Raw genomic sequence first — 14,432 nt, forward strand, 5'->3', positions numbered from 1 at the left:
TTGGGATTCACGGCTGTGTTGATTTGTTGGTGACTGAGTTGGTGAGATTCCTGCTGTTCCATCTGTCCTCCCTTTTCCCAGTGCTCTCTGGTGCAGTGGATGCACAGGTGTCTGTTTGCATCATTCTCTCCTGGCACAGATCCCTGTGGTTTTGTTGTCACACTTCACTTACAAATAGCGATCCTTTGCACTCTCTCCCCAGTCTGCTCCAGATCAAATTCTAGCTCTTTCCAAGGTAGTGAAAGTGGCAGATCTGTCTAATCAGGCTTGCCTAGTGGCCATGTTATCCTACACCTCCTAAAGCCGGGGTGAGAGGGAGATTCCTCTCTAAAGATCAGCTAAAAGTCGGGTGGGATTTCAGCCATGCGACTCTGACATTCAGGCGGAGCACGTGGGCACCCCCTTCCCTCTCCTGCTCTGCAGCTGAGCTGGGAGGGATCGCAGGGGACCGGGACAGGGGAGCCAAGCTGCAGCAGGAAGCATTCAAATGTATTTCATTTCAGGGTGACCTTTAACAGGTGTGGATTTACTGATGGGGAGGGGAGAGGGAAGTAAGCAAGGGATTAAGGGGACTTTACCCTCCCTCTACTTTAAGCACCAGCTTGCACAGCATTCCAGTACTGTGAGATGCAATTTGTGGCTGTGTGGCTTTATATTTTCTACCTCCTGGGTCCCGGGCAGGGTCGTGGCTGTCTCTGGGCTTTAGCACTGCTGGGTATTCAGTGGAAGGTGTGTTATCCTGCCAGGTGTCTCAGATACAAACTGGGGAGCGGTTTGGGGGAGAAAAATCCTCCTCTTCAGTGCAAGAATTGGCATTTAACTTATAGTGGAACTGCACAGTTCAGGCAAACACAAGGTGATATATTCCCTGGGTGACTTTGCCTGGGGATCTTCTCCTCCTGATCCAGTGCTGCTGTGTGTTGTTGAAAAGCTGCTTTCCTCTAACCCAGCGCTTGCTGCAGTTCAGTGATGGATTAAAGCAACTCTTCATTTTCCTTATCCCTCTCTGAGGGGAATTGTAGAGTTTAATTAATGACATTTTGTAAAACATGATGAGATTCTTGGATGATAAATGCTACACAAATGTAGAGTATTTTTTAATGAGCTCTGTATGACGGCTGCAACTAAACGCTTGTTTAATCAAACTGATCAGTGCTGCAAAAAAAATCCTCGCCCTGCTGCTATCAAACAGAAATCAAGCACTCTGTCTTTCATGGGCTATTGGTTTTGAGGATCCCAAGGCATTTTTCAAAACTTTAGCAAAATAAAAAGGCAAGGAGTATATTGATATATCTATATTTTATATAACTTTCCCTTTATGTGTGCTGTTTAGATTACATAACAAATCCCTTGGCAACAGGGAAGGGAAAGATCAGTTAATGGTGTGGCAGGATGTCAAGGGTATGTGTCCCAGCTCTGTTTTTACCTGGCCATGTCAGACACCAGACTTCTGTATTTTGTGTTTTACAAGTTTCCTACAGCTGTAGGTGTGTGTAATTAGCCTGGCTGCAGCTTCTCCGGGGCTCCCTCCTGAGCAAACGAGGTTAAAATGAACTCTGGGAATGTTGGTCTTTGTCACACTCTGCAAGGTAAACCTTCTCGGGGAACTAGAGGTAGTTTCCATACTGGAAAGGTGTAAGGACAAGCAGAGTGACATTTGTTTTGCTGGAATTCAGTCAGGAAAAGAAAGAGTAATTTCTTGAGCTAAAAGACCTGCCTTGGGCTACTTGGGGAGTAGAACTTCAGCTGTACACTTCCTCCAGAAAGCTGCTTCTCCTGCTTTTGGAATGCTAAAGTGTCAGATCACCAATAAACAAAGGAGAGGTATGACTTGAAGCAGCACTTAGGGTAAAGCCTGGAAGGAGCAGTCTACAGATTTCCATGCAGTGATGACACAGCCCAGTCTTACAGCCTTTGGGATCCAAGGATGCTCTCAGCAGAGGTTACTATGCCTTCTGGCACTGGTGGTGTGGGACTGAAATGGTGGCAGCAGTCAGATCACCTCTGTACTTCATCTGCACTGCTGTTCCCTTAAAGCTGTTGCTTTGCAAAATTTGCCTTTTCTGGACCTTTTATAATATCTGCTGCTTTTGGCCATATGGATTTTTCCTTAAGGGGAGAAGAACAGGAGGAGAATGGCGTCTGTATGGATATTGGCTGTCTGTGCTGGGAAGGAAAATGAAGGCAAAAGAAATGAGCTGTTGAACCCATGGTGTTGGGAGAGGGATGAGTGAGACATTTTAGGGAATAACCAACCAATCAGCCAATCTCACAAGCAATTTGTCTTTCCTCATTATAAGGCAACACCATAGTGGGAGAAATGCAGAGCCATTCTTCAGAAGATTTATTGCCCTGTAGCATCTGCGCGAGAAAACTCCAAGTGCTGAGTAGAGCAGGAAATTGGAAGTAGATTGCACAACCTGCAATTCAACAAAGTTCTTGGATCTTCTGTGGGAAGAGAGCGCCGGAGTTTCGAAGCTGGCTCTGTCTCGTCAGGCTTTCTCGGTCCTGGGAGAGGAACCAGTGTGGGTTTGATTAGAGCTGATGGAGGCTTTCTCATTTACTGGTCTAGCTAACAAGAGCATCCCAGAGTGCTGCTTTAACCAGAACGGAGGGAAATACTTCCCAGTGCTGTGATGGATCTAACTGTGCCTACGATTAGTGAACCAAATGCACTGCTGTGAACTGCTGGAGTTTACAGGACCTCTGACAAGAGAGGGGTGCCTGTGTTCCCTGCTGTGAACATAACTCTTTACAGCCCTCTGTATGTACAGCATTTTCTCAGAAACCAGCCTCAGGGACAATTATACATTAATAGCTACTTCTTTCAGAAGCAGCCAGCCCTGCTCCTGAGAAACAGCTATTTTCAGGCAGTCTTGTTCCTGAGGAACTGCTATTTTTAGTGGGTTCTATTTCTGAGACAAAAAAAAGAAGAAGAAGCCATTTCTGTATCCCTCCACCATGGCCCAGACCCACTGGCTGTGGTTGACTTGCATTTTGCAATAAACATTTCCTCTTTACATCTCAGTAGCCTGAAGAAAGTGGTTCTCCAGCCATTACAGAGAGCAGCAATCTGAGCTGGGGATAATTATGCAGGGAGGGCTTGTGGGAGGCAAAGCCATGCTCACATACTATAGATTCCATTAGAAGGAGTAGGGAGATGTAATGGGGCTCTCCTGGGAGATGCAGGACTTTTAGATACCTAATTTGGAAGTCCGTTCTGGTATCCATTTTCAACATCCCAAGAGTAATGATTAATCCTGTACTCCAGGTTTCTCTGAATCAGTTTGTAGCTGTAGTAAATATGGGCTGAACACAATAACGTCACTGGTGCTCTGGGTAAATGACTTGAGGCAAGAGAAGCTCGGGGTCTGTGGCCATTAACTCACTGTGCACAGTCATCTGGCAGCGATTGCGACTCAGGAATCTGCCACTGAGATAAAAGAGGCTCCGTCAGAGCTGAAGAATGTGGTGTTTTGCAATATAAGTATCTAATATGCTGAAGGCCCCATAAATGCACCCCAGCAATGCCGTGTTCTCATTCCTGCAGCATCCCAACAGCATGGACCCGGAGATCTTCCATATGTTCTTGCGGCCATGGCCTTTCAAGGGGCATTTGGGAGCTGTAACCACATGAAAATTCCAGTAATACCTTTTTGTTATTCGCAGATTTAATGCAAATGCTGTGTCCTGACACAAGGGTGAAGTGACTCTCACCATGCTGATGCTGTCCTGAATTTCAGCAGCGCCCGTGCAAAGTTCATCTCAGGTGTGTTATGATCTTTTCCCTGCAGCTGTTTCTGCCTCTGGTAACTGTGTAGGTGAAGATAGCAAATTTGGATTAATTTTGTTGCCCAGAGAGTTTGTGGATGCCCCATCCCTGGAGGTGTTCAAGGCCAGTTTGGACAGGGCTTGGAACAACCTGGCCAAGTGGAAGGTGTCCCTGCCCATGGTGGTGAGTGGAACAAGATGGTCTTTAAGGTCTCTTCAACTCAAACCATTCTGTGATTTTATGAACAGTGGCATCAGCAATGAATATACACTGGAACCATGGCTTGTATATATTAGTAGATCTTTTCTTGGCAGGGTGTTGCTATCTGGATTCAACAGAATCAGCAGCTTTAGTCTTTGAACAGGGTCATGGCAGTACTGAAAAAAAGCCACCCATCCTTGCTCTGGCACTATTTGCTCAGGGGTGGCTCTCGAAGACTGGTGCGTGTGTGTGTGTGTGTGTGTGTGTGTGTGTGTGTGTGGTCTGAAGGTCACTCTTTCTGGGGGAGAGGTTCTTCTTTCCTGTCTGAGTGAGAAGGGAAGGCTGTTAGCAGTTCAGCCTTGTAAGCAGTTTCCCTTCTCTCTTGTGCAGGCAATACTGATGAAGTTGGTCTGTAAGTGAAGATTATTTATCTTGTTTTTAACCCTCTGCAGGAGAAGAACTCGGTTGTGCTTGTCCTGCAAAATCAGACACTCCGCCCACCCCTCTTTTTATAAAATATTCTTTGTATCCTCCCATCTCCAAGAAAAGTCATTATCTCTGGATAGTTTCTTGAAACCCAATTGCCTTTATATTCTGGTCATAAGCAGAGCATTGTTCAAAGTGGGAGTGAGTCGTGGCTGCTTTTATCAAAATGAGAACCCATTATTGGCACTTTTCCCTTTTTACTGCTTCACTAGAGAAAGGCGGGCGAAAAATGGGACAGAAATCTAGGAAATGAAGGGTAATTTACAGTTCACAAAGGAGCAGTAAAAATTAATTAGCTGTCTGAAGATCCATTCCAACCTGGGCCTGGAGTTCATGCCAGCTCTCTGCGTTGCATAAACTGGCTGTGCTGTGCTAGGCTGCTGAAATCAGTCTTGTGCTGTGAAATTGAGGCTCGTTGCTGAGGTAGAAGTCCTTTAGGGCATGCAAAATGTGTATACACACCTAATTTGGTGTGCCAAAGAGACATGATACTGCATATAACTCAGGCCATTACATGCTCAACTGGCTACTTAAGGTGTTCACTATTAGTTGTCACAGTAACTGCTCATGTAAATTACTGATGCAGTTATTCACATAATTTAACACTGAGCTCCTTTGAAAATCCAGGCCTAATTCCTCCTCTTTTTCTGTGATGATGTCTGCATGAATGAAACACACTTTACACACCATATCCATATGGTCCAGTTCCAAAAGGGGACAGAGCCCCAGAAGGATCAGGGAGGTGACAAGACACTGGCCCAGGTGGGCTCTGGGCCAGTTTGGTCATGCTGTGGGATACAGGAACTGAGCAACTCCAGCATCTTGCCAATCATGTTGCCAGCCCTCCAGTCAAGCCTGAGATCCCCACCTGGAGAAAGAACTTCACAAATCAGAAATGTCCTAAATTGGATCCTTTTTTGGTGCATAATTTTCAAAACTGTAATTTCCATTTGAGAACTATTTGTCCTGATCCTGAGCGTCAGCTGAACTCATTTTTTTTCCCTGTAGTTTAATTTAGGCAGCAGATGCCATCAGAATGTTAATGCCTTCTTAATTCTCACCTACATGCTTTTATTCTTATTAATTTTGTTATCTGGGGCTTTAATATTCTATTTTTTTCCAGCTTTGATCAGTTGAAATAATTTGATGGCAGCATTTCAACAGGGCTTGCACTGGGGAAGTGTGTAATGGTGCATCACCAATGTGTGTTGCTGTGTATCCTGCAGCGTGCTCAGCTGTTGTACTGCGAGAGCATGAATCATGTGATGGTTTTAGGTGATTATAGATGAGGCCTCACTTATCCCTGCTGCGAACAACTAGAGAGGGAACAAGCTTTAAGGGCAGTTTCCCTGGTTCGGGATTTCGCCCGGTGCAATCGAGGGTCAGCGATCCAGGAGTGTGATCGCAGCCTGTGGAAGTGGAACCGAGCTTGTACTCAACGTACTTGGACAGCTGCCCGGGCACAGCGGATGCTTTCAGTCAGCACCCTTAAACCACTGGTATGGGGAGGCGATGGAGGTGTCCCCACAGCACTCCCTGCTCCCAGCTCAGGGGCTCAGGGATGGCCCTTCGTGAACAAGAGCCAAGGGGAGTGGGGCAGAGATCACTCCCAGCTGGGATGAAGTGCTGGAGGATGCCCCCTCTCAGGACCAGAGGGCAGCAGGAGCTCTTTTCAGAGAGGCAGGGGTGGATGGGTTCATTGCTGCTCCCCAGGCGATGCCAGATCCAACTGCACAGGACTGTCTTTCTTACTTGTGTGCTGGGAGGCAGCAGGTTTGGCTGCTGAGACAGCTTTAGTGAATGTCACCAAGGAAGGGATGTTCCAAGCTGTCTAGAAGTAACAAAAATAAAGTTAAGGATTGACAGAGAGAATGAACGGTTTTACTTATTTGATCAAAACACTTCTTAAAGAAAGAGGAAGAGAAATGCCCAAATCCCAGACAGTTTCCCTCCCTCCTGTCAGCAGAAAGAGGTGAGGCCTCAACAAACTTTACTAGCTACTTTGGTACAACTTTAACAGGTAAAGAAGTTGTTTTTCCCAGCAAAGGGTGAGAATGACTCAAATTTACCTATCAGGAAGAGGTAGAGAGGAGAAAGGAACTATTTGACCCTTTACATTATGATAAAACTCTGCTCTTAATGCACTCACAGGTGAGTTTGGGGCAAGCAGCTGGAAGGTTCCTTTATCACAACTGAAAGATACAAGATGAGGTTTTCCTAGAGAGACTGTTCCCATCATGAGGGAAAAGACAGAAGAGAAGGAAAGGGATGCGGATGAATCAACATTTTCCTGTGTTTCTTCTCAAGCCTAGTTTCTACAGTGAGTTCTCACATGTGCATACTTAGTGCTCCCAATTGGCTTTTTCCTACCCTCAACCCTAACCCTAACCTCAAACTCCCCAGTGTATCCTAACAAATCTGAGTCTGTGTGTTTGCAAATATACCTTTTCCTAATGCACTCCCAAACATGTCTGAGTCAAGTCCCACCCCAGATGTGCCCTGTATAGGCTGTTATGAATAACTGGCTGATCTGTGAGGGGCTATGCACCAGGTCTGTGCTCCAAGTCAGGCAGATTCCGGCCAGCACTATGTGCTGTGAAGTGCTGATGGTGTTTGTTGGAGCAGTGACTCCAGACCAGAGCTTGCTCGTGTCTGGGCAGTCTGAAGGGTGACTGAAATGGTAACGAGTTTGTGAAGGAAAATCTCTGCATTCAACAAAAGACTGCACAAGGCAGGGGCCTGGGTAGCAGCTGCATCCAGCAGTGTGGTGGAAAAAATCCAAGCAGGGTGCAACTGTGGCTTTCATTTGGGCAGATGGAGTCCAGCTGCTGATGGGATCAGGGATGGGACAGCATCCTCTGGAAAGCTGGGATTAAGATACACAAGCGGTGCATGCAAATTAGGCATGAGATTATGCACACGAGAAGCACCATGGTCTTCTGGTATTTTGGTTGGCTTCCAGGTTGGGATTTGGAGCCCTTTATTTCTGGTGCATGAAGGCAGCAGCTGATGTGCTGAGCCTCAAAAGATTCCTCTGCCCCCGACGTCCGGATTCCAGCATGGCCCAGTGCAATGGCAGCCACACACTCAGCACAGGCTGTTCCCCCCCTCTGTAGCCCCTCCACGGGAAAGTGGATCCTTCTGCAAACCATTCCCAGCTTGGATAGAGATGCCAGAGGACAGAGTTCCAGAGGCCAGGTCCCTCCACAGGCTTTGCCCTGTCCATCACCCATTAAGAGATGATAGCTTTCTGGCTGATGCGACCTGCTGCATGACACATCCAACATTGTGTGTAGGACTTGAAGAGGTCGATGAGAGCTCTCTGAATCATTCACTGCCCGCTGAAGTAGGTGAGTGACTGCTGTTGTCCTTATCCTTTTAGAGAAGGATGCTCAAGCACAAACAGGTCAAGAGATTTAGTGAAGGTCCCGAAGGAGGAAGCATCACAGCTCAGAAATGGTGCTTGGTCCCATGCTCAGACAATTATTCTTCACTTGTTTCTCTCTGAAAATCATGTACTAAGCTTTAGTGTTATTAGGGCTGGTCAGCTCATGCAGCATAAACACCATAATGTGAATTTAGTATTTTCCATTGTTTTTTTGGTAGTCCATGAATCAATCCCAGTTCACCAGTTTCTGCTGTGTCTCCATAATAAGCTTTCTCTCTTGGTCAATGTTCTGTGTGCTTGGTTCATTCAGTTCACATGTTTTGTGGGTTTTTTTATCTTGTTCTGAGGAACAAGTCTCTTTTTAAAAACAAGGAAATCCTAAATCTTAGATTGCTGCTAACATTCCCTGGGGCTGCGTGGAAGGATTTGTTCTTTAGGCTTCCTGAATGGTTTCTTGGTTTGCAGGACCTCTCGCCCCAGTCATGAACAATGTTGTTATTTGTGTCTTTATTGCATCCAGACACTGACTTGGGCACCAGTGGTGCAGGTGCTGGACAAACACTGAGGTATTTGTCTTCAACTGGGTGGTCCTTGTCCTAAGGAACTTATGAGATCAGGGTTTGCAGTGTGCTGCAGGTCAGGTCTGTCTTCATCCTTCTGGCTCTAGTGCAATGGTGAGAGGTAAATAGTAGAAAGAACAGAGTGGAAAGAAGGTCTTCTGCCTGAGATGTCCATCTGAGGTAATCCCGGGATAGTGGAAAATTGAGGAATTCATATATATACCCTGGTAAATATGTATAAATGAAGGATTTGAAGAGACCTTCAGTCTGTTTGGGAACAATTGCAATTCCTGCTAAATAAGACAGCAATTCATGTGGCAACTAGGGTGGTCTTGATTTTTAACCAATAAAATTACCAGACTCTTGATCCCTGGATTTTTCTGCAGTATCTGTTTCTTTCTTCTTCTTTCTCCTTTTCCCAGCCAAATGCTCAAACATACCCAGAAAAGCCTGTTCCTTTCCCAGCTGGCTGCATCTCAGCGGAGAGAATCTGTGGCCCTCTCCCATTTCAGGCCTGTTTGACCTTGCCTTGTAACCAGATGTTTCACTGGAGAACGTACACTTGGGAGAGCCTGGGTTGCATTCAGCTGCTGGTGAACTCTCTGCCTCGGTCAAGCGGCTGTAAACAAAACCAGCCCAAGAAAAACAACCTTTTCTAAACTGGGTTGGCCAAGGACAGAACTGAATCCAGAGATGCAGATGGCCATTAGCGTGCTGATGAGGCTGCAGAGAGAAGCTCATCAGAAGCCATTCCCGATCTTCAACCGTGGGTTTCACTTAGCTGAGGGATAACAGCAACAACTATTGTTCCCCTGGTTTCCAGGAGTTTGGAGATGCGTGACACACAGACCCCTTCCAGTGCTGCCCAAGGCACATCATGCTGTTTGCAGCTGTCCATACATTTGAGTGAGTTCTTGGCCAAGAGCATTTAGAAACTGGTGGCTTGGTGGCATGAAAGTCTCGGAAGAAGGACTCGCAAGAACACCACAGGAAAATGATGCATCAAGGACATCCTGTTTTTTTGAGAGGCATGTTGGGATTATTCCCCTGGGGTTTGTAGACAGGCTTTCTGCAGAAATGGTCGTGTCTTCCACACTTGATTGGGAGAAGCTGTGAGCAATTTCATCTGGGGTTCAAACTACAGCAGGAGTTTAGATTGTCAGAACATTTTTCTTCAAATTTGGGAAGTGGCCAACCCTCAGAGTTCTCATTCTACACAAGGTGCAGTGGGATACTCATTAGCTTAGATGTGGTGAAAGCCTCACTTGCAAGATGGGCTCTATAACAGCATGGGGTGCCCTCATCCTGTAGTGGAAAATTACAGGGGTTGGGGGCAGCTTGGTTTGGACCTGGGGTTCAGATCTGAGAAGGCTTTTTCCATTTGAGTTGTGCTTGGCCAGGTTAGAGGACAGAGGCAAGATTTGCCCCAATATCTCTGAATGGAATCAGATCCTGAGCCAGAGCCATTCTCCAGTGAAAGGGTGTATTATGCTGAGTGGAGATCCCTGAGAGAGGGATTTCTTGGCAGACTGATCACTGCTGTACGAGGGAGGATGGAGGCCTCTGACTGAGCACTGTACACACAGAATTGTGTTGATATCCACATCAGTGATTTCTCCTCCACAAGGGTCAGGCTTGCCTGTCCCTGAACATCTGCTACCACTCAGCAGACATCCACCACTGTGTTATTTATCCAATATTCAGTATTCCCTCAGAGGAAAATTTGCCATCTTCTGTGCCTATTTGTATACTACTCCACTTTCAACAGCCAAGTACCAGCTTGCTGTAGGAAATGTCGAGGTGACGTGGCTGCAGGCCGTGGCCAGTTTCTCCTCTGATCCATCTCTGGCCCCATAAATCATTTTTAATAACCAGAGTGCTCTTTATGCAGCAGTTCTAATGTGGGCTAGATCTGTTTAACCTAATCTGAGTATTAAAGCTGGTCACAGTGATATCTGAGCACCTGTGACTTCCTCAGACCAGCTAGAATTCAGGACTGAGAAGCCAATGACTTTTCCTGTCCACGTTGTACTGGCACATCCCTCTTGGAGTGATTAATCCCTTCCAGAGATGGCATTAGGGTCAGTTACACCAAGGTAAGAAGTGATGAATGGGGCCGTAGGGCAGATACTCCTTTCAGATTCCCAAATAAAAGAGTTTTCAGACTTTCCAGACCTTGGCTTCAGCATCTCAGGGAGACATTCTTCCTTTGCAAGAAGCTCTTGGGGTTGCATTGCTGAGCCAGCTGGGCACAAGGAGAGAGATGAAGAGAGGAAGGGATCTGCTAACACTACTTTGCCCTCTGTGCTTAGAGTGACACTTCACTACGTTTTAAACATCCGCTTCATCATTCCTGCTGCCCGATATCCCACTATGGCCCCAGCAAGAGCTATTTTAATCCCTCATCATTCATCAGGAGCCCCTTCCTGTTCCCTTTCTATCTGCTCCTGCCTGGATGTATGTGCATCCCTCCACTGCAAAATCCCCCGTGGTAGCTGTTGTCGGAAAGGTCACCCAGGGATATTCACAAACAGCAGGTGTAAAATTAACAACTGGTGTGATTCCAATCATCTGGCAGGAAGGAAAACATTGGACAATAGGTAGAGCCAGGGTAAAGTTTCCAGCTGAAGGCTCATTGCCTGATATAGGATGGCAGATTGGTGGGCTGGGAACTCTCCTAAGAATGTGAAACCGATATGGTATTAGCAGCCCCCCTGCCCCTCCAACACGATTGTTTTCAGCTTGCTCAAAAATATTTGGAAATGTTACTGAGCAGGACGTGTGGGTGAGAAGGCATCTTCCAGCCAATCAGCCGAGTACATTGCAGCCCTCCCCTTGAATTTCAAGCTTTTGTTTTCCCTGATGGAAGGGAAGGTGAATCCTCCACGATTAATTTAGGGATATTAAAGCATTTTGGATGAGTTCCTGCAGCACACTAACAAGTGGTGCTCTCAAGGATTGCGGAAATTGCGGAGTGATGGCAAGATAGATGGGTGGATATATGTGATCGATACGGATTCTGACACCTTATCATTTTTGTTAGTGGAACTGATTTTAGCTGTGTGAAACAATGGGAATTTCACTTGATAATGGCATCTGGGTGGTACAAATCTTCCGGGGGCGTGAATGGAATGGTAGATCCTGTTAGACCTTGACTAATGTCAGCAACCAGAACGGCGATTTGAGTCTAGGAGCACAGGAGTAAGATTTACTGTGCTGTGGATGTATCCAAGGAAAGTTGGCAACACTGAACGCAGTGAAGACAATGGAGAATGGCAAAGGTTGTTGAGAAGTTTGGGTTAAACCACGGTGAGCTGAATTGTTCTGCAAGTATTGAAGTGAGTGCCGTAGATGGTCCCGGTGTGGAGAAAGAGTTCTGCCAGAGGTTTTAATTAACACACAGCCCTTCCTCTGCTGGAGTTCAGCACAGAATTCTGTTTTTTATGGAGTAAAAATAAATGTATGGGGATTGCTGCACCTCATGAGTGCTACATCAGTGCCTACAGCTCTCCAGCTTCTTTAATCTCCTCTGCCCCTCTCCTTCACCACTCTCAAAGCTCTCAGTGTGACATAACATCCTTTGGAAAAATATTACCACATCACAAACAGAACTTGTAGGCTCCTGCCCAGCTCACACAGCATCCCATCCTCTGTGTGAAAGCTTTGATACAAACTCTGTCCACCACCACAATAATTAGTCCTGAAACAGTTCTCTTGCGGGTCTCTGAGCCTACATAGGGATCCCGTTGCTCTCGCTTAGCAGGGATCTCACACGTGGACTGTGCTGACAGAGGGCGCCGGGGCTGAGAGGGGGTCTGATAACGTGGCATACCCCTGACATACGTTGTCAGCAGCTCTGCCATCGCCAGCGAGAGCGAGGGGGAGGACTGGAATTCTCCCGTTCAATTGGGCGAATTTGATACCTTCTCGTTCTTGTGTCCTCGTGGCTCGGCCACTTGACATTTCTAAACATTCTCAAGCAAGTTCACTGGAAAACTATCCCATGTCAGGAGCTGGTGATGTCAAGGCTAATAACAGTCCTGGGGTCAAATCCTGCTGATCCTTCAGGCAAGGACCTCAAGATTTGGCTCCAAGTCAACAACAAGGTCTGTCACGTCAACGATGGCTTATTATGAATCCCAGCGCAAGCCTTTCCCAAACAAAGTGCTTTCGTTTGGTTTTCCGTGCAGGAAAAGGTTAGCAGTTTCCAAAGGCGGGTTCTCCCTTCCTTGTGTGGAGCGGAGAGCAAAACCGGTGAGCTTGGAACGGGCAACAGCACTTTGCCTTAGAGCAGGAGACAGTGACAGTGACAAATCTTTATCTGGGAAATTCTTCTCTTCCCCTCTGGAACGGTACAAGCCGATTGTTTTCATCTCTAGAGATTCTGTTGTTTTTTGTGGGTTTTTTTTTCTCTCTGTCCCTTTCCATCATTTGGATGTAACAATACCACTGGGCTGCCTTTGTTAACGTCACAATGGACCTCAGAAAGTGGGAACAAGCCATATTGGGAAAGGCACGGCTGGATGTCAGGGAAGGAGATAGCAGGGATCCTACTGGCTTACAGTCGTGGTGCACTGAAAAAAAGGAATTGTACATTGACATTCCCTTTGCTATTACTTTATAATCCTGGCACTGCGTTGAGAATGATGCCACTGGAATGGTGTCCAAAATGATAATTATAACCACTTCCTATTTTTAATTTCCTCTTAATAAGGGGCACAGCGGTCATCATCCTAACAATGATGATTCTGCTCTGCCCTTCCAGATGTCAGAACATTATAAAGCATGGATTAACAAACACTGATGTCTCTCTACAGGCCGTTCTTCTGAACTGAAAACTCCTGTGCAACCCAGCCAAAACACACATCAGCAGGTACAGACCTGAGCACTACAGAAAATGCTGCACCTGCTTTGCTGCTGGCCTCATTTTACAAGGGAGTGTTTGAAATAAGGTGACTCGCTCCAAGTCCCTTGGTGAGTCAGTGGCAGAGAACAGATTCAGCTTTCACATCTTCCTATTTTTCTCTGTCAAATGGCCTTTTTTTTTTTTTTTTTTGCTATATATTAGAAGGCATTTGACATGAGGTTCCTAAATATGTAAGCTGATGTTCAGAATTGCTGAGTCCTCACTATTTGCCCTCCAGGCAGTACCAAAACAAGATATCCATGGGGAAAGCTGTCTTTTCTTGAATATCAGCAACCACTAATAGTTATTCTTCTTTATAGACTCATCTATGTTTTTGCAGGTGGACTCAAGCTCTGCACACCCATCCTATGCACACATAATTAGCACAAGAAAAGGACCAGAGTAGACAGCCCTGCTCTTAACAACATGACTCTTTCACACGCTGTTTCCCTCTTAAAAATCTGCCTGATGATAGGAAATGCTTTGACTGGGAGGGTTTGCACTATGGTTATCAAAAGTCTTAGCTAAGGGAAAGTTGGATGGTGTGGTTGGCTGTGTGACGCTGCTTCTGAACAGCTCTTGACTCCAGAGAGATTGGGTTTCTCATTTTGCAAAGCGCTCGTCTCCCGCTGGCTTCTAGGAAGTTTCTGTGGGATCTCTCTCCATTCAAGGTCAGATTTCACATATCTCCTGAGATCCTAGAACCAGGGGTCTGCACTAGAGGAGCAGAAAGGAGAAGACTATATGAGGTTAGGAACATCTGAGCAAAACAGCCTTTATGGCTAAGACAGCAATTCCAATTATCCAGCACTTAGGCATCAAGAAGATTCAGATAAGAGGTCTCAGATTTAGCTCCTCTCTTCTCCCTGCAAGTTAATGTGCCACTTTTCTTCCTTTTTTTTTTTTTTTTTTAAGCAGACAATCAAATCTGTGATAGCAAATTTCAAGTTAAAAGGAAAAGATTGTCTCTGTAGAGAATGGAAAGAACCATTTTGGCTCTCAGGTGAGTTTTGTGATCCACCTGAAGCACGAGTAGATGTCATTGCACACACATTAAAGAGAAGCTGGTGAGCTTGTTGCAGGAGTAGCTGGATAAATTCCTATAGGTTTTTAATAAAA

General features: G+C 46.0%; 1 long non-coding RNA gene across 1 annotated transcript; it reads left to right on the top strand.

Moving 5' to 3' along the window:
• The first annotated feature begins 12,932 nt into the window (after positions 1-12,932).
• Positions 12,933-13,713, top strand: LOC113953378. Its single transcript, XR_003529862.1, has 3 exons — positions 12,933-12,997; positions 13,225-13,280; positions 13,654-13,713. It is a non-coding gene; the product is annotated as an uncharacterized LOC113953378 (long non-coding RNA).
• The last annotated feature ends 719 nt before the right edge of the window (positions 13,714-14,432 follow it).

The sequence above is a fragment of the Corapipo altera genome, unplaced genomic scaffold (genome assembly GCF_003945725.1).
Source record: "Corapipo altera isolate COAL_440 unplaced genomic scaffold, ASM394572v1 104, whole genome shotgun sequence".
NCBI classification, from domain to species: Eukaryota; Metazoa; Chordata; class Aves; order Passeriformes; family Pipridae; genus Corapipo; species Corapipo altera.